This window comes from Simochromis diagramma, unplaced genomic scaffold (genome assembly GCF_900408965.1).
Source record: "Simochromis diagramma unplaced genomic scaffold, fSimDia1.1 OVJJ01000646.1, whole genome shotgun sequence".
NCBI lineage: Eukaryota > Metazoa > Chordata > Actinopteri > Cichliformes > Cichlidae > Simochromis > Simochromis diagramma.
In genome coordinates, this window is record NW_024387279.1 from 6,319,851 (window position 1) to 6,338,552 (window position 18,702).

General features: G+C 38.9%; 1 protein-coding gene and 1 long non-coding RNA gene across 6 annotated transcripts in view; one reads left to right on the forward strand and one right to left on the reverse strand.

Annotated features, from left to right (window-relative positions):
• Positions 1–18,702, reverse strand: part of ncoa3 (nuclear receptor coactivator 3) — a 35,326-nt gene that overhangs the window by 13,665 nt on the left and 2,959 nt on the right. For 3 of the 5 annotated variants that reach the window (XM_040003248.1, XM_040003243.1, XM_040003244.1), the window contains exon 2: positions 1,521–1,588. The gene's annotated coding sequence lies outside the window, so the exon portion shown is untranslated. Of the gene's footprint in view, positions 1–1,341; positions 1,401–1,520; positions 1,589–18,702 lie in introns of all 5 variants that reach the window. The other 2 variants (XM_040003246.1, XM_040003247.1) reach the window with 1 other exon arrangement.
• LOC120715953 lies at positions 258–11,650 on the forward strand. Its single transcript, XR_005691781.1, has 3 exons — positions 258–368; positions 2,938–2,950; positions 11,640–11,650. It is a non-coding gene; the product is annotated as an uncharacterized LOC120715953 (long non-coding RNA).

Here is an 18,702-nt window from a genome sequence, read left to right on the forward strand (position 1 = left end):
TAAGAGTGCTAGAAGCTACTGTCCCAGAAAGGCGCATATTCACCAGCTCGTCTATTTGTTTAACTGCCTGGGGCTGCACAAGCCAAAAAAAAAAAAAAAAAAAAAAAAAAGAAAAGAAAAAAGAAAAAAAAGAAAAATATTGCACACTGTTCAGGCTTGTGGAGCCTTGAAACAATCCAGGCGAGGCTCTACAGCGTATTCAAATGACTAAAAGTTGCATTCTCTTTACTGTGCACGGTTAATGCTAAGCTATATCCGTTCTTTCTTCCAATAGATTTTAAGTTCAGTTCAGTCCCCCCTGTATCATCCTAAGACAACACCTCCCTTGTATTTTTCCCTTTCGGTAGTTGTGCTGAGCAAGGGATCGTGTCCTTGTTTTCTTGCTCTGGCACTAGCCTCTGTCTGACCTCTCAGAGTTCACGAGAGGAAACCCCTGTAGCCAACATCTAAGGTCACTGCTCCTTCCTATTCCCACCCAAAAACTTCTGAGCTGCACTACCAGACTGTTCGACTACAACTCTATCCTGGACTTTGTGTCTGCTTCTGTGTGCACGCACACACACACACACACACACACACACACACACACACACACACACACACACACACACACCAAAGAAGAAAAGTGTAAAACGGATGGGAGTCATTATGCAACTCCTGCTCTGCAACTGCAGGCTAGGACATGCAGCCCAGTCACCCACCACCACTATTACTACTAGAAGAGCACCAGGTCTCAGACACACACTTTGTGCAGTAAATCTGCATCGCATGCTTCTTGTCTGTCTACCTTTCAGCACCCCTCTCTAAATCTGCCTGTCGTGCTCCGGCTGTGACTCTTGCTCCCCTCCCTCCTCTCTTTCTTCCTTCCTTTCTGATTTCTGTCCTAAGGCTCACCTCTGCAGCAGCACAGAAAGATGACATCAGCCCTCAGTCAGCCTCACATCCTGACCGGACAAACAGCAGAGCTGTAGGCTGCTGGAAGTCTTTTGGAGGACAGGGTATGAATACCAAGACTGTACTACAGGGAAACCTTACTGAAAACCAGAGTAAAAGTAAACACGTTCCAATATGGTAATGCAAAAAAAAAAAAAAAAAGGTAATATGATCTTACACAAAACAAGAATGCTCTCATTTGATTCTGACAACTGTAACTCAAATTTACTGTTGTTTTTAAGTTTGTGTGTTTTTGACATTTAAACCAGCTAAACATTTAACATGACTGAAAACTGAAAACAGACACAAGTTGAGTAGATGGCAGCAGAGCAGTAAAAGAGAAACTTTTAGCAGCAGCCCACCAAAACCACAGATGTCTCTCAACAGGCCTGGCAGTGTGCCACTGACCTGAATCAGCTTCTTCTAACAGTGTGAAAGTTGCTCAGGAACAAGATGAGATGTTGCACCTACCATCAGGTACATGGGCACAGTAAATAATAAAAACATTTTATATTTCAAAGTAAAATGGCCCTAATTGTTATTTGATGGAGTGAATGCATTTCTGTGTTTTGTTACTGCATGCTCACCTTAGCCAGTACAAGCCCCAGTCAAAATCCATTCAGGGTCTAGTGTCACTTTAATGTCTCAACATCTCCTGAAAACAGAAAGAGAAAGGTCATGAGCTACAGCGTTCTATAAATGTCTGGAAGTCTCAACATGACTAGTACTTTTGTGCACGCTAAAACATGTGCTTTATACATGTTTTTCGTTCATAGAATTTCATGGGAAAGACTCAATTCTAAAAATGCACAGGAAGTCACAGCAGTTTGCATCCTGTTTGCCCCCTCCCCCTCGGCCTGTTCCACTGCGTCATCACTTCCCTTTCCAGGAAACGTGGCCACTTATCCACCATATTTACATATTCTGTTCGTCAGTTCCCTGTCGTCCTGGTTTTTACTCACATTTTGTCTGATTGTTGTCTGGCATCAGAGGGTTTCCAAAACTAATCTAATTGAGCATTAGGAGAAAACACAGCATGGAAATCCTTCTATATCTGACAAAAGGTCAGAAAATTCCAGCAGCATTTACTAAAATGCTTAAAGACCTTTACCATCTATGGCAGCCAGTAAAGTTATCTCAGTCAGTGTGGTGTTTTTTTTGGTTTTCTTATTAAGGAAACTATGCAGAAATGAATCTCGTGATCTTTCTAGTCACTAACTTAATAGTTTTTCCCATAGAGCAACTACAATATCAGATTCAGATATGTTATCTTTTTATTTTCTTTTTTGCTAATCAAGTATCCTTCTGGTCACAAGGGATCTGTCAGATTCCCAATCCTAATGTTTAGAGTGCCTTGTGTTCAGCAAGTGTACAAGCTCCTGCCTAAATCACTGCATCATCCTCTGTCAAAGAAAAGCCTGTGAGATAGTGTTTTTCCCATGCTGAAATCTAAGAATAGCCACACAGAGTAAACACAAATTCTTCCTGTGATAAAGTTTGATATAAAAAAAAAATCTCTAAGGTCAAAATAAAAATAAATCCATTTTATTAGTTACCATGTTCAACTGCTCATTTATACAAAGTTATACTGAGCCAATCACTTGTAGTAAGTGTGTGCATGCATGGGCAAGAAGACCTGCTGTAGCTCAAACTCAGCATGATGGCAAACAAAAGGCGATTTAACAGATTTTGAACGTGGCGTTGTTGTTGCTGCCAGATGGGTTGGTCTGAATATTTCAGAAACTCCTAATATACTGGGATATTTTTTTCCTTTCACAACCATCTCTAAAGCTTACAGAGAAAATCCGAAAACAAACACTATGAGTGAGTGGCAGAGAAAATGCCTTGTTGACACCAGAGGTAAGAGGGGAATATTCAGACAGCTTCAAATGGACAAGAAGGCACGGTAACAAAGGTAACCACTTCTTGTAATCAAGGTACTCAGAAGAGCATCTCTGAACAAACAAAACACTGAACCTGGAAGCAGATGGACTACAGCAGAAGAAGAGCACATCGGGTGACACTCTTAGCAGCTAAGGACAAGAAACTGGTTCAACAGCTCAGGTTGGTAGTGATGCAACGTAAATGTATTATTGTTTAAAAGCAACAGCCTAAATTAGTATTGTTCCCAACCATGAGGATTGGTCCATAGACAGAGGAGCACCATGTTGAAAAGTGAAAAATTAATTCAGTTAAAAAGTCAAAAGGTTTGTGTAATAGAAAGGTGCACCTAACGAAATGGCAGGTGAGAGTATATTAAAAAACACACATAAAACATTAAACATTCTAATAAAAATATATCATTACACAGTTGTCCAACTCATAATCATCACAGTTCACACACAGGAAGTGTGTGAACTGTGACTCTGAGTCCAGAGTGTGTGCCTATGAGATACTCCAACACAGGACACTGATTACATTAGTCCCAAAAACAGAGCTGCAACTCATCTAATGCTGCAGCTCAATAATTTAAACACAGACAAAGAGATAAAACCAGCCCTCTTTTCTCTGTCTGTCAACTGTCCAAATACAGGTTAATTATTATGAGGAACCTGTTTACACACACACACACACACACACACACACACACACACACACACACACACACACACACACACACACACACACACACACACACACCACAATGTAGAGACATAATGAACCCTACACACTACATCACACACAAGTCTTTGCTAAGCATTAATCCCTTTGTTTTTGCTCTAGTTCATTGACGGTACAATTGTGGACCTGATCCTTAGGGAGGACGAGTAACAAAGGTAACAGAAAAAAGTTAAAAAAAAAAAAAAAGAGCACTGAGAAGTCTTAAGTTAATGCCAAAATTACACCGAAGTGGTACAAAACAGCAAGTTACGCAAGTCTCATACTGGAACCAGTATGTAAGGAAGGCTGCGGATAGCCATTTTCTACCAGGGTGTTTTTGGAGAAGCAACCAGAGTGAGTTGCGAGATGACTGGTGCAAGACTGAATCAACAAGTGGGATGCAAGAGTTTGGGCCCAACAAATTCTTTCTAAACTAAAACTCGCAGAATGACTCAACTACTAAACCTAACTATACCATTTCTACTTGAGGAACATCCAACTTTTTCTGTGGAGACTTGCATGTGCAAGTCTCCACAGAAAAAGTAGATCAAGTCATCTACATAGATGACTCCACCACAAATAGATTAGGTAAACATGATACAGACGACAGTTGAATGTCCAAATCAATGACAGGTACCAGCTCCATGAGCAGAATTTTGCATCCTCACGTCTTCTAAACTACACAGCACCATTGCAAACACTCCCTGTTATGTGCTATAAAACAATTATTCGAACATCCTCTGTGTCATATTTTACCTGGCTAAAACTCTGGTACTGAGGTAAATACACATGATGAGAAGTCAGAATTGCTCCTGACTTTTGTGTGCTGGTCTTACAAACAAGTCTCAGTTAACCCTTTAAGACCTACCATAGAACCAAGTCCGCCAGAGCTTATAGTATATTTTTACATGCTGTGGAGCCATTTTTTGGAGCATTTCAAGTTGCTATACATCAATACAACCATTATAGCCCAAATTTTAATAATATGTCTGCATTAAGTGCATAGTAATTACATAAATTGCAAAAAAGTGCAATAAACTACAAAAAAAATTGAAAATAGTTTTTGATTTTTTAACATATATTTCTAGTTAGAGAAATTTAAGAGGCTTATCCCTCAAAACTGTAAATACAAAAAAGTTGCACAAACTAGTTTCCCACCACAGGAAATTTATTTTAAGTGTCCTCATAGTTTTATTTTTGAGATACACCAATTTGTATATACTGCAGGAAAAACGAAAAAATATATTATAGTGCAAATTTGCAAAATAACAGCATATGCATCAAAATAAAATATTTCCAGTAGTGCAATATGAGTCCTCAGCATCCCAGAAACGACACAGAAAGTCATAAAGTCAAAGATAACTTTTAAAAACACAAGTATAGGCTCATGAGGCCACGATGGTAAAAAACTACATTTCCGCAAAATGACGTCACTTCCGGTTTCGGGCAGGTCATGCGGTCATGTGATAGTTCACGCTGATGGACGTAGGAAGTGTTACAAACAGCTGATCGGATCGGCAAAGCGTGTTTTGTTGCTGCAAGTGCTTTTTATGCAGGTTTTGCAAAGCTATATGTGGAAGGAAACTGTGACCTAGGACAAGCTGATGGCATAAGATGTAAGTACAACTCCTCCGGTTTCATATGCAAAAAAAATTATTGCGCTAGCTTACGTGGTTGCAGTTCTACCGGGATTTAAAAATAGTTACGCAAAATCGGAGCAAAATGGAGCGTATCCGCTCCGATCGGCTTTAAAGGGTTAAGTAACTTTAGCAACCTCAGTTACTAGAGTTATTGAAAAGTTACACAACTGTGCAGTCTAGCTAATGTTAAGAGGTGAGTCTATCAGGAACTTTAGTGTTTTGTAGAAAGTGAATGGATTTTATCACTTAGTTGTCTTTCATAAATCTGAAAGGGTATTGTGGTCCTAGAATGTTGATGTTTCTCTTCAGATTTAATGTTTAAATGAACTTTCTATGCAAATACTGCTTCACTGGCTGGTGGGTATGTACAAGAGAGCCAAGAAAACTTCTATAAGAACATGCTTATCATTTTACAGGCTTAATGCCAATGACATTGTTTAGGTACACTTGGTGAATAACTTTACATTTTCAGGATTCTGCACATCACTTCAGTTACATCCATGATTTTGATTTACTGACATTTGGCTCAAGGCCAGAGCTGCAGCAGCGTCAGTCAGTCAGGACCAGAATAGTGAGAAGGACATTCCTGCTCAGCCTAAAATAAAGCCTGAAATCTGAGCTCCCCTAGACAAAGAGCGGCAGGCCCAACAATAACTACAGACCCACCCTAAACAAAGATGACACATACTGGGGTACACATGCACAAAATTAAAGACCCCTGAAAAATGGATCTATGCGTTTTAAGTGTAGCAGGAAGTATTTGTCTTAAGAAGAAGAAGAAAAAAAAAAAAAAAAAAAAGCACTGTAGTCAGTACATTTTAAAGCATGATAGATCTGGGCTACAAGAACCGTTTAGCCTCATTACACACACACACACACACACACACACACACACACACACTAAAGTAACAAAAGGTGTCCACTAGAGTCTGGGGAATCAAGTGCAAAAAGGAAACAAAAGGACACAATGACTTCCTGTTTTTCCTTCAAGGAATTTCTCCACCTCCTGCTGGCCATAGAAGCACCTATATACTGGGTTAAGTGCAACTGGACCTTGCACCAACACAAGCTCCCACACAGTTTCATTACTCCTGAAGCCTTATGTTGAATTTTAATATAAACCAAAACAAATTATATTCCAACTCATAAAATTACACAGAAACAATCTTAGAAGTAGCCTGAATGTTTAATAGGGGTGGGGGGGGGAAAAAATCGATACTGTGTAGTATCGTGATATTTTGTTTGCTAATAATGTATCGATACAGGGACAGCACAAATCGATATTTTGTTACAAAAAAAAAAAAGGTTTTGTGGACTGGAACTCTGACTTCAGAGCATGTTGATCAGCTCCTTTTTCTGAGCAAGAATCCTGACATTCCTTCACTGTCCAAATGTGTTTAACTTGTTTTTTGGCAGCAATAAACATGACAGTTTACTTCTTTTAATTTAAGACATGTTTTATTTTAATTAAGTTTAAAACATTTTTATTTAATGTAAAATTATATTTTGTTTTAATTTACTTTCAAATTCTTCAGTTCCTGAATGGGCTGCATAGTTTTCATAAATTGCATAGTTCAGAATAGCTATAATTGTACCAGATGGTTGCATTCAGTTAAGTTGGACTAGACTGTAATACAAACCGTTCAGTTTGTCAACAATAAAACTGACTGAAATGAGAGAAAGACTGAGTGTGAGACTTTGATATTAGATAAAATGAATATTGATAAAATTTACCTTTATGTACAGAATCTGAATATCGCAAAATATTTTTTAAAATTGCAATAATATCATATTGTGGGATATATGGTGATTCCCACCTCTAATGTTTAAAGATATATTTTTATTTAATAGTCCTTGTGAGTTAGATTGTTGTAAGGAGTGCAGAAGGTAAGCTCTCTGATGAAAATAAAAGTCATGGTTATGTTTCACATGCTCGTCCCCACCCACACAAAGTGCATTGTTGAAACAGCCCTGGGACTATTTATACTGATACTTGCAAGGTGCTCAGTTTCCTGTGGTGTACTCCTAAAAATAAATTAACGAATAAGAAAAATTTTATAAAAGGAAGAAAAAAAAAAAAAAAAAAAAAAAAAAAAAAAAAAGTTAAGATGGAAAAAGAAGACATTAAAACAGCAAACTGAGAGCTACCTCGTCAGGCCAGGACTCTGCAGTCTATTTACACCTACAGGCCAGTGGACACTCTTTCAATGATGAGGATGTACACATCCTGGACAGGGAGGAACGCTGATTTGAGCGCGGAGTCAAGGAGGCCATTTACATGAAAAGGAAAAGACCATCTCTGAATCGAGGAGGGGGCCTAAGGGTACATCTTTCGCCATCTTACAATGCTGTGATTGCAGCCATTCCAACTCTCTGTGAATGGTACTCGTGGTCATTGATCAGTAACCTTGATCAGTGGGTTTTGGTCAGTGGTTGTTGATCAATGGTCATGAGAATTTGCATAATCATGATGAAGGAACTGACCTCCCAGCCCTTTGTTCCTTCAGTGGGCTGGTTTCAGTCATTATGCAAATGTACTGTTTATAAGATTGGGGAAACCTGCAGTCAGCTGAGACTGAAGAAGTCACTTGGATGAGTGACGAAACGTTTCTCCCACAAAACGCTACGTCCAGATGAACTGAATCAACTTTTGGAGATTTACTTTCCTGGATGATTGAGAATGCATCAAGACGAAGCAAACTAAGTAATCACCATTTTTTTTTCCCCCTTTTTGAACGGTTGCTGCAATCTCCCTCTGTACAGTCAGGAATGTCTATGCCCCTGAGTTGATATATCATAGCAAAGGATGCAGAAAGCAATCCAGTCACTCAGCGGTGTCTCCAGAAAGCACACTAGTCTGCAGGTGCAGGACACAAAAGGGGTGATATGATTTCTTGATACTTTCTACCAGTTGTAAGGACAACAACAGAGTTTGTGCATATAAAATAAACTCTGGCATCCACCAAAGAGGTTTAGACTTCTCACCAAAGACAAATTACCATGACCTTTTTTGTTCCTTTTTTGTTTAAAATAAAAAAATAAAAATAAAAAAAGGTCAATTAAATGAGGGCAATCATAAGATAAATTTTGCCTAGAAAATGTTAGGCCACTTTTGTGTGCTGGTCTTGCACATATGATCAGATATCAATAAGAGGAAAATGTACAGTCTTCTGTCTGGCTGCGTGAACTTTATGTAGACCAATCATGGTTACGTGTGTATTCATAACTAAAAGCCTGTTCTGAGTCAACAAAAACACTGCCAAGAGCAAGGACAAATTGCCTGTGAAGGGGGAGCAACCTTCAGTGTCGTTTGGTGTGTAAATTGATGAGGAATTATCTTCTTAATCACCTCATAGTACCATTTGTAACTGAATAAATCTAAATAATTCACCATCTTATTATGATGGATTAATTATTCCATATTATAATAAATTACAGTTAAGAGAAACATTATAAAGTAGTGCATTCTTTTGCTTTGAAAACAGAACTGTAGGCTATGAGGTGCCACAATCCAACTCTAATGAAATGACAACGGAATCAAATAATTCCTAGATATTCATTGTTACCTACAGTATTAGCAGCTTGGTGTACATCTGACAAAAGTTGCTGTCAAACATAATTTAACCTTAACTGTAACCCTATGGAGGTACATGTGGGAAGCAAAATGTCAAATGCAGTCAGAGCAGACCTCAAATGGATTTTAATCTGCCAACCACACAGTATAAAGTTTATGTGAAATCCAGTTTAATCAACATGAGAATAGTCAGTCAGGCAACAGACTGAAATTTGCTGCTGGCAAGTGGCCACCCTGTTTCCTTCTACCTGCACGAACTACCCAAGAGTATAACGGAACCAATGGAACCAGACAGCAAATGCCTTATGGGTTTAAAAGAAACAGAAGGGGGGGGAAAAAAAAAAAAAAAAAAAACCCAAAACAACCAACTATTAACAGAGCAGTTTTACACTGCAATGGAAGAAAAATAAGACAAGGACAACAGATTACATGTTTGGGCTACACATTCTGAAGTTTCAATGTTAGCATGTCACCGTCGCCATGTTGTTTTTTTGGATCACACGCTACCTTATAGGAATGAAAGGTTGACGTGCAGATTTATCAGCAAAGACTAACAAGCTTTGTTAACTTGTTGCTTTCATAAACTGTACGGGTTTAACACCTGTACAGGTGTTAAAAACTGAAGCAAACATTTCGACAGTCTGCACCAAACAGAAAGGCATAATATTAAACAGCTGGGGAAAAATAAATAAAATCACATCAGGTCTAGCAGACCCCAATATGCTCCAGTTTCCATTATTGAGACACTTGCTTAGCCTTCTTGACCCCTAGCTCAATTATACAGATTGATGAGTTGTTAAAAATAAAAATAAATAAATTTAAAAAAAAATGAATCCCACACAGAATAGTTATAAAGGAGGGAAATGACCCCAGAATCAAAAGCCTTTTGTTGTATTAGGCTGTAAATATTCTTTTTAATGCTGCAAATTTAGGCATTTCAACATGGGAATCTAAATCCCTCTTGGATTCACAGACAGTATAATATATGCCCCTTGATCAGGAAAGAAAGTCAAACCTTCTATTTCTGTGTTGTCTATGATGCTTTTTACCCGACTAAATTTCACTTTGTTTAGTAGCTATCTCTCATGTTGACATTTTAGGGATTTCCCTCTTAATTGTAACGGAAAATGACATCCAGAAATATTTGTCCGAGTTGAATGCACTTGTGAATTTTCCTTATTAGCCATTTCCCTGCCAGCATTTTCATTCCAGTATTACACATGATTTCAATGAAACCTGAGCTAATGGGGCTTAACTGGAGCCAAAGGTTTTGATGGCAAAGACGAGAGTGTTGCCATGCAATGAGATTTGAGAAAGGGGACGAGAAAGACATATGTGAAGCATATGTGAAGTGAGGATTTATTAAAAAGCAAAGCTGTAAAATGCTAAGAGAAAAAGGGGAAAAAAGAAAAAAAGAAACGCAGATGAAAACAAAGCAAAAACGACAAAGCTGGGTCCTTAATCTGTTATGTGGTTGGCTGGGGAGTGTCTAGAGGTGTGATTCAACACTGCCAATAATTTAACAAAACACATTTCTGCTTTACTTAAAAAAAAAAAAAAAAAAAAAAAGGAAGAAGAAAGAAGCCTTTGTCTTTAAGGTAAAAAAAATGTCACAAATGTTTTTATTGAGAAACGAAGAAATAAAATGTGTGAAAAAAGTCAAGTGTCAAACATATTTTGCACATATGACGGATATTGTAAAACCCATTCTAACCATCTGCACTCTCTTTTCAATAAAGAAATACAAGATGTCCATAGATGAATGTGGTGAGTAAGACTGTAGCTCATAGCAGAGGGAAAACTGTGTTCATAGGATTGCCTATTTCTCTAGAAGAAAAAAAAAAGAAAAAGAAAACATCCCCCACCCTTTTCCAATGCACACAACACACATGAGAGCTTGGACAGGCTGTGTGTGCATCTCCCCATTTTTTCCCACACAAACTGCAACGTGGAGAAAAACCAGGGAAAATAAATGAAGGTGAAAACAAAGACATGGCAGATTCCACTGTGTGTGTGCGTCACACTTGCATCTCCTGCAACTATCCATCATCAACAGGAACAAAGAATAGAAAGGAAGAGGATAGGACATGCGCCGGCATAGATTCAAGCAACTAACTTGTCACATTGCACAACTGTTAATTCTACGTCCCCAATAACCCCTTCATTTTCAATAGGCTTCATGTGCTGGTGCAAAAACTGAGGTGATAAGCGCAGCATCGTCCAGAGGAGACCACAGACCAAACAGAATGCAGTCAGCTGTGATCACACAAGGCTAATATTATGGAAATGAGTTCATTAATCAATAGCTAAACAGCCTTTTATCTGGGGAGCCAGAACACCAGTGCCTGATCAACCTCGATGCTGCCCAGCCTGATAACACACATATCCACTTGCAACTGATGCAATGAGCGGGCAAATCTCCTGTAGAAGTTAAATCAGTGAGACGATATCTTAACCACTGTAATTATTGTTTGTGATATTTGTAAATGAGGCGATGTCAACAGAAAACACTGAGTTTGATTTGGCAGTTTTGATTTTCGCTTTGCTGTTGAGACAGAGGGTCTTTCTGTTTTTAACGTTTCAACTGTGTCTCTCTCTCAGCTTTCGCTTTTTCCTTTCTCCCTCATTCTTGCTCTTGTGTCTTTCCCTCCTCCCTATCTGCTCCCTCCCTGCCCCCTCCTCTTTCCTCCTCTTCTCCCCACCATCACTGTTGGATTGGTGGAGTAAACACAGGAAGAGAGCGGGCTCTGTTCCACCACGCCAGAGCTGAGCCTGGGCGTTCCTGCAGCGCTCCTGCGCCGGGGTCAAAAGTTTACTGTGGTTTTCATTTCACCTTTCCACAGCCAATCAGAGCACCACACTGCAGTCTCTGAACTCTGACCCCTGCAAAGAATTCCAGTCAAAAGACGGTCTGACGCCATTTTCACAACTTTGAACCCTCCTCTATCCTAGTATTCCTCTTACTACTTCTTTCTTTTAAATGGTCAGCTTCATGTGGTGACGGAGCCTAGGTATAAAAAAAAAAAAAAAAAAAAAAAAAAAAAAAAAAGAAAAAAAAAGGATTTTACTAACAGGAGTAACAGCAGAAGGAACTATCAATACGTGCCTTGTTTGATCTCCCAGGGTGATGCTGACCTTGGTTAAGAATACATGAGGATTTTACAGCCCGTCAGTAAAGTTTTTTAGTTTGCTTTTCACCCAGTGGAAAAAAAAAAAAAAAAAACCCCCACAAAACAGAAGAGATAACAGACTTTATCATCTCAAGCTATATAACATGCCCCGTTTTATAGTTTTTAATTCATTGTGTTATTTCATGCTTTAGACAAAATAACTGATAAGGACAGCAACGACCAATTGTTTAATGGGAGAGACAAAAAGAAACATGGCTCTCTGCTGGGATTCAGCACAACACCTGGGAGTGTGTTTAGGAGTCAAGTCAAAGCTGCTCAGTCCAAGTGGACAGAGACACGCGTACACACACAGCCAGCCATAATCCAACTGTGGGTTTGTTTTTGTCTTGGTGACACTGCACTCTGTCCCATCTGCTGAGTGATTAAGCCTGCACTGCTAATCAAGTCCTTCGCTCTTCAAGGGGGCAAGCAAAGGACAACACAGGCTGACTGAGCGGACACACACCACTATGCATATTTACAGTCTTGTTTATGTTTATTTGACGTATAAAGCAACAAAATTTGCATTTACTGTTTCTGCTGGTAGAAAAATTAAATATTGTTGATTTTTCCTCAAGGCAAAAAAATGCTTATGAAGTATGAGTACAAAAATGCATCATTTCGGGGGTTTTGTTTTTTTGTTTTACTTGAAGCAAAGTGTGAAAATAAAGCTGTCTCTTAAAGAAATCTCCTTTTCCCAATACAATTAAGACTGCAAAAGATTCAACTATTAGATTCTTTTCTTAGTAAGAAGTGACACAAATTACAAGTCCTCTTAAAGCCCAAATAATTCATTCTGTGCCAATACTAGGACTGTACCTCATAGTCAATAACTATAATGTTGGGTTTTTAAGACTATTGATATTTGTTTTATTTTTCTTAGAATATAGTAATGTACACTATAGGGCTGCCACGATTTGTCGACTAGTCACGATTACGTCGACTATCAAAATCGTCGACGACTGATTTAATAGTCGACGTGTCGTTTGAAGCTTTGTAAGATCGCAAAAGACGCAGAAGTAGCAGGATTTAAGAGTGTAATAACGGACTGAAACAGAAGATGGCAGCACTGCATGTACAAGGATGCCAGCTGCCGTTAAACCCCGAAGAAGAAGAAGCAGCTGTGTCCAAGAATTCATAGCGCGGCCCAGCTTAGTTTCCAACAATGGCGGTAGCTAGTTAGTTTTAATATTACTCTTATTATTCTTTCTGAGTCACAAAATAAACGTTTAACATATTTTCAGGCGAGAATGTAGCTGTGTAAACCTCAAATATCGGCTCAGTTTATCAGGACACCACATATTTTCAAAAGCGCTCCGACGTTTTCGGAGACGTCTGTTACCCACTAGCTCGATAGCTAGCCGGGGGCTAGGTCACTAGCGCCGTGAGAACACCGGACTCCCGGCAAATTGTTTTCAAACCCACCGCCGTCTTTCGCGACTCAGGTTAAATATATATGAGTCACTTAGATAAATTAAAAATGTTGTTGTTTGGCTTTTTTTTTTTTTTTTTTTTTAGTATTTTATTTGTTCCTGAGTAAATCGGTTTGGCTGAGATTAAAGTTATAGTTTTTACACAGCTGAATAAACGTAAAGCAGACAGCTGATTATCAGAAGTGTGAGATGCTGGAGAATATACTCCGGTGTCCTGTTATATTTTAGATAGCAAGGAGTTTATTAAACTTTACCGAAACAATCTGCAAATTTCATTAAAATTGAATAAACTATCATCTTGTCTTTATTTTTAGTTAGCACCTTAAAAGCTATAAGCTAATGATAGTTATATAAGAGCAGATGCTGCTGGTGCAATAAGCTGTAGTTTTACGTCCAGTGGATGATGATCTGATTAGTCGACTAATCGCATAAATAATCGGTGACTAGTCGACTATCAAAATAATCGTTTGTGGCAGCCCTAGTACACTACCTCAGCTCCTCCATCTCACTCACAGGTTTGATATCACCACCGTTCAGATCATTCAGATTAACACTTTGCATAGCCCTTTGGTAACTTTTAAATAAAGAACACAGCCATAATATCTACAGACAGTACTGCTTCACAAAAAAAGGTCTTTCTTCTCCTACTGCCAGCACACCTCTCACTCTCTCCCCTCCTACTCAGTTACGTGAGTGAGAGAGCAACGCAGCTTCACTGAATGACAAAGAACAGCAGTACAACAAGTGAAAGGAGGAAAAAAATAAGACATGATGCCACTTCCAATTTCCTCCCTCAGTGTTTATTTTACTTGAACAGTGTGATTGTGTTAGGCCTGAAACACTGAAACAAACCTAGAGATCAGTCAGTGACCTCCTTGCAACCTTCGGCCACTTGGGAAAAACCTGCATTCCCTAAGTATTTGGAGACTGACTGCTGGTTGTTGGTAGGTGAAATCTATCACAAAGTGGGTGCTGCACCCAAAACCTCCTTGTGATTGCTTTGGTCACTAGCAGATTACTGCAGTTGCCTCTAGTCTGAAAAGAAAAGGTCGACATGTCTGCAAACTAGTCTTGCTAACTAACCACCAAGTGGCAGTGAAACTAGGTGTGACGCAAACCGGAATCAGAAACTTTTAAAACTCTTACTTCAAAGTGAAGGCCTTACTCATTTCTACTGCACATCCTACAGTTATCTGTTGATGTCTTTAGGGCTGTGTAAATGGGGGCTCAGATGATGTCATTATTAAAATCTAAAACCACTCCCATTTGGATATTAAAAATGAATTTCTTGATTGTAGATGAAGCTTGTGCCCTGACACACTAAGTTTGATTTTGACCTTCACATTGCCTTAAAACCAAAGTCATTAACTGCTTTAAATAATATTGGAATTCTATTTCAAGGGTGGCCACCATGTCCAGAGGATTTGACTAGGACACATTGGTGGAGCTAATTGAACAGGGACCTTTATTTCCATTTTTAATCATACCATAGTCACACATAACCAATTCTCCCAATATGGCAAGAGCAATATATATCTATCTATATATAAAAACAGGGCAAATAGAAACATAGTAATTACTTGCAAAAGTAAAGCCACTTCTATATAAAATAAAGAATCAAATTTTAGCTCAACTTTTTCGAAGCGTTGCTTGATATTTAAACCAAGACTTCAATGCACAGCTTGATGTGATGTGGCAACATCAGGAGGCAAGTGTTAGCTCTGCTATTCTAGGGACAGCAGTAAGCTTCAGAGCAACCTTTTGATTAGAGTGTTGCCTTAACGACAAGCCACGTAAACAGGACTGACGTCAGTAGGCAGAAAAGAACAGTAATAGTGAAAAGAACACTTTTCTCTTCCCGTGAGGAGAAGAGGGGAAAAAAAAAAAAAAAAAAAAAAAGGAAAGAGCACATATAAGAAACAAGTGTAGTAAATTATCTGACACATGCCTTGCCAGTGTTGACATGCTGTAGTAAGTCTGGAGCCTTTAACGATGGCGTGGAAGTAAGTCATTCATGACTTTTCTTTGAACTCAGGGCTATAATAAAATAACATTTATTACAGGCCAATGGAAAAATGAAAAAAAAAAAAAAAAGTGTTAAGCTCAGTGCTGTGTGCAAAAATGCACACTCTCATTGCAATCTGTGCTAATTTACTAAATGAAAGAAGATTTTGAATTTCAGATGAACTACAGAGACAGTACCCGTACAGTCCCTGCTTGCATGGTCACATATCCTCTTACAACTTGGGACTGCAGTGCCATGCATGCCAACAGCTGGTTCCCAGTTCAGACAGACCTAGAAACTAGGGCTGGGCAATATGAACCAAAAACCATCTCTCTGTGTTTTTAGACTCTGTGGTACTAGAAAATCTCTCTCACACATTGTTTTTTTATTAATACAATCAAAGCAAACTGAATGTTAAATTGGTGTAAGCTGAAGACACATTTTTATTAAAACACACTGAAAAAAGTAAAGCGCAAAAGGAGTGATTGTCAATTTACAGTAAATGTTTAATTTTGATGCTAAAAAATGCCAGTTTCACTGGGTAAACTGATTTTACTCAGTTAGAGATCATTTGGCTTCTTTGAAGTGGGTTTGTCTGAGGTACTTATTCATTGCCAGTGTGTTTTAAGTCAGTGACCAATGGTATACCACCAAGTAGACAGGGGAATTGACACTGAAGGTGAGCAATGTACAAACAGAAACAAAATGTCTTTTAGCCACCTAAAAAAAAAAAATGCTAACCTTAAAATAAAACACATTAAAAAATAGCAAGGAAATCAATTTAATTAGTCAGGATATTGTGGGGGCACCACACTCAGTTGTTTTACATTAACATGTTACCGTATGCTTTAGAAGCAATTTCCATGTAAAATGACTGTTCTGTTCACTTATGCCAGAGGACAAATGCTGTCTCAAGCTGTTTTCACACACAAACAGCTTATACTCACTGACTGTGTTGACTACAGAATTTTGCAACCAAGTGCAACACAGCTAGGCTGGTAGCACGAGTGTGTCTCCTCGGGCATTTCTATGATATTTCAGTGAGTAGTACAGGGATGTGCAATTGGAGACTAGCACAAAAAATTTGAAACAATGTTTCGCATATAAATCTGGGGGAAAAAAAAAAATCTCAGCAGTCACTCTGTTTCCTGTCTGAACTCCCTGTATTCCCATTTCAGCAGTGATTTGGGACACATATCATTCAGGATATGACTATAGCGATTGAAGCATGCCTCAAGTGTGAGTATAAATTGTTATGGGGCCGTGTTGACACTACAGTTCAGGCGAGCGATGACTAATGTGACCTTATAACCAAGGCTATGAACTCCTGAAAATGTCAGTAGAATTAGGTGGAGACCTTCTCTAAAGCTGCCCTTTATCATATAGACTGCAGTTAAGGTGTGTGTGGAGAAGGCAGGACACCTGCTAGCTGCCACTGTAAGGTGAAAACACAAGAAGGAAGGAAGGGCCCGGTGCTAGGTGGTTAGCAGCAACTGAACTCTAAATAAGAATGAGAGGATTGTCCAATCAAAGATGCCATCATTTTCTCAGAGAAAGAAAATAAATTTAGTCACCTGTTTTCACCAAATACACCTGGGAAGCCCACTTGAGTAAAGTGTTTGTGTGGGGAAACGCTGACATAACTTGTAGACACTCCCCAGGCCTCCTAGAAACCACAACCCACTGCCACAGAAAGTCAACATAAAACAGTTTCATTTTCGATGTGTACACAAAACAATCTTTAAAAAAAAAACAACAAAAACAACTATAAAACTAAAAAAAAAAAAAAACCCAACAACAACTACTAATATTAAGGCCAGTAAAGACAAGCTTTGTGAAAAGTTAGGACAGAGAACCTTGAAAACTCTGCAGTGAACAAAGCCCTTTGTTGTTTTGATAGCAAACCAATTCCACAACACTCAAACATTTGACCCAAATTGGAGCTATTCCTGAGACTCTCACTAATGACACAAACATAACACATATTTACACAGAATAGATTTCTCAAAAAAGTTAGAGCCTTTATGGGTCTAATGGTCACTATGTGTAGAAGTTGTACCACTTTTAAAAATGATTTTCTCTTTAATAAAAGGGGGGAGGGGTACTGATGGGAAAAGAAAAGTGAGGACTGAATTAAGATGGAGAGTATCCATGCAACAGTTGTTGCATGGATAGTTCATTCAAAGTTCATTCAGAAATGACACTCTCCTATTCTATTCTCTTCTCTTCTGCAGCCTTTCTTTCTAATTCTTTTTATGCTGAATAAAAGACAGAGAGAGCATCTGGTAGCAGTTATCTCACAAACCAAACTTTTTTTCACCCGTGCTGCTTCTCCCCAGAGCAGTTTTATAAAAAGGGGGCCCTAAACAAAACACAAACAACGTCTTGCTAACTTTTTACAATAGTAACAAAACTAGAGCAGGGTCCTACCCTCCCACTGGCTTGTTCAGGTGAACTCTTTTTACGAGCATTCTTGAGCTCAGGGAGCGAAAGTTAAAGGGGGAGTTGAAGTTAAAGAGGAAGGGTAAGGAGGGGAGGGGGACAAAGCTCTTGGCACACCCTTCCCTAATAAACTCTATCCTCCATCCAATCAATGAGGACTAGAGCGAGAGCTGTTCCAAATCCACACTGGTTATAAACTAGAATTGGGTGCAATGATTGCTTCAGGCTGCCTGTTTGGCTTTTAGAAGTGTGCATGGCTCACATATGGCTCAGCTAACCTAACACTTGGGTCTTACCTCAGAGATGAAGAAGAGGACAACGAGGGCATGAATGACATGTGACTTCAAACAGAACGAAAGTGCAAACTGCACCATTTGACTTGGGTCTCAGTGAGGTGGCGATCTGGCCTTCCCTGGTTGATCTGGTTTCGGCAGCTCTCATTTCATACTCTCGCTCTCACTTGTTTGAGCAAAGTAACTAAATATTTCAGCAGTGGAAACATGACTGTCTTGTTTAACAGATTTCTATATTTAGCTCTACAGAGGTAGGCAGAAAAAGCAAACCTACCTGTTGAGTTCTGCCAGTGTGTATGTGCCCTTTTAACAAACAAATCCAGATCACTGTCACTGCATGAGTGACCTTGAGATGTGGGAATTAAACAGGATGTTATGCACAGCTTGAGCTGACCGCAGGAAGCTTCTGAATTCTTAAACTTGGTTGTAAAACAGCCTTGAACGACCAGTCAAAGTGAGGGAAACAAATACTCAAACTTGACTTGAAAACAGACCTGGGTAAAGATAACGTCAAATACAAAAACAGTTGCTAAAAATATAAAGATCCTCCTTTTCTCTAAATGATAAGAACTGGTTACAAGTTACATATGAAGGAACAACCGCTTTCCTTG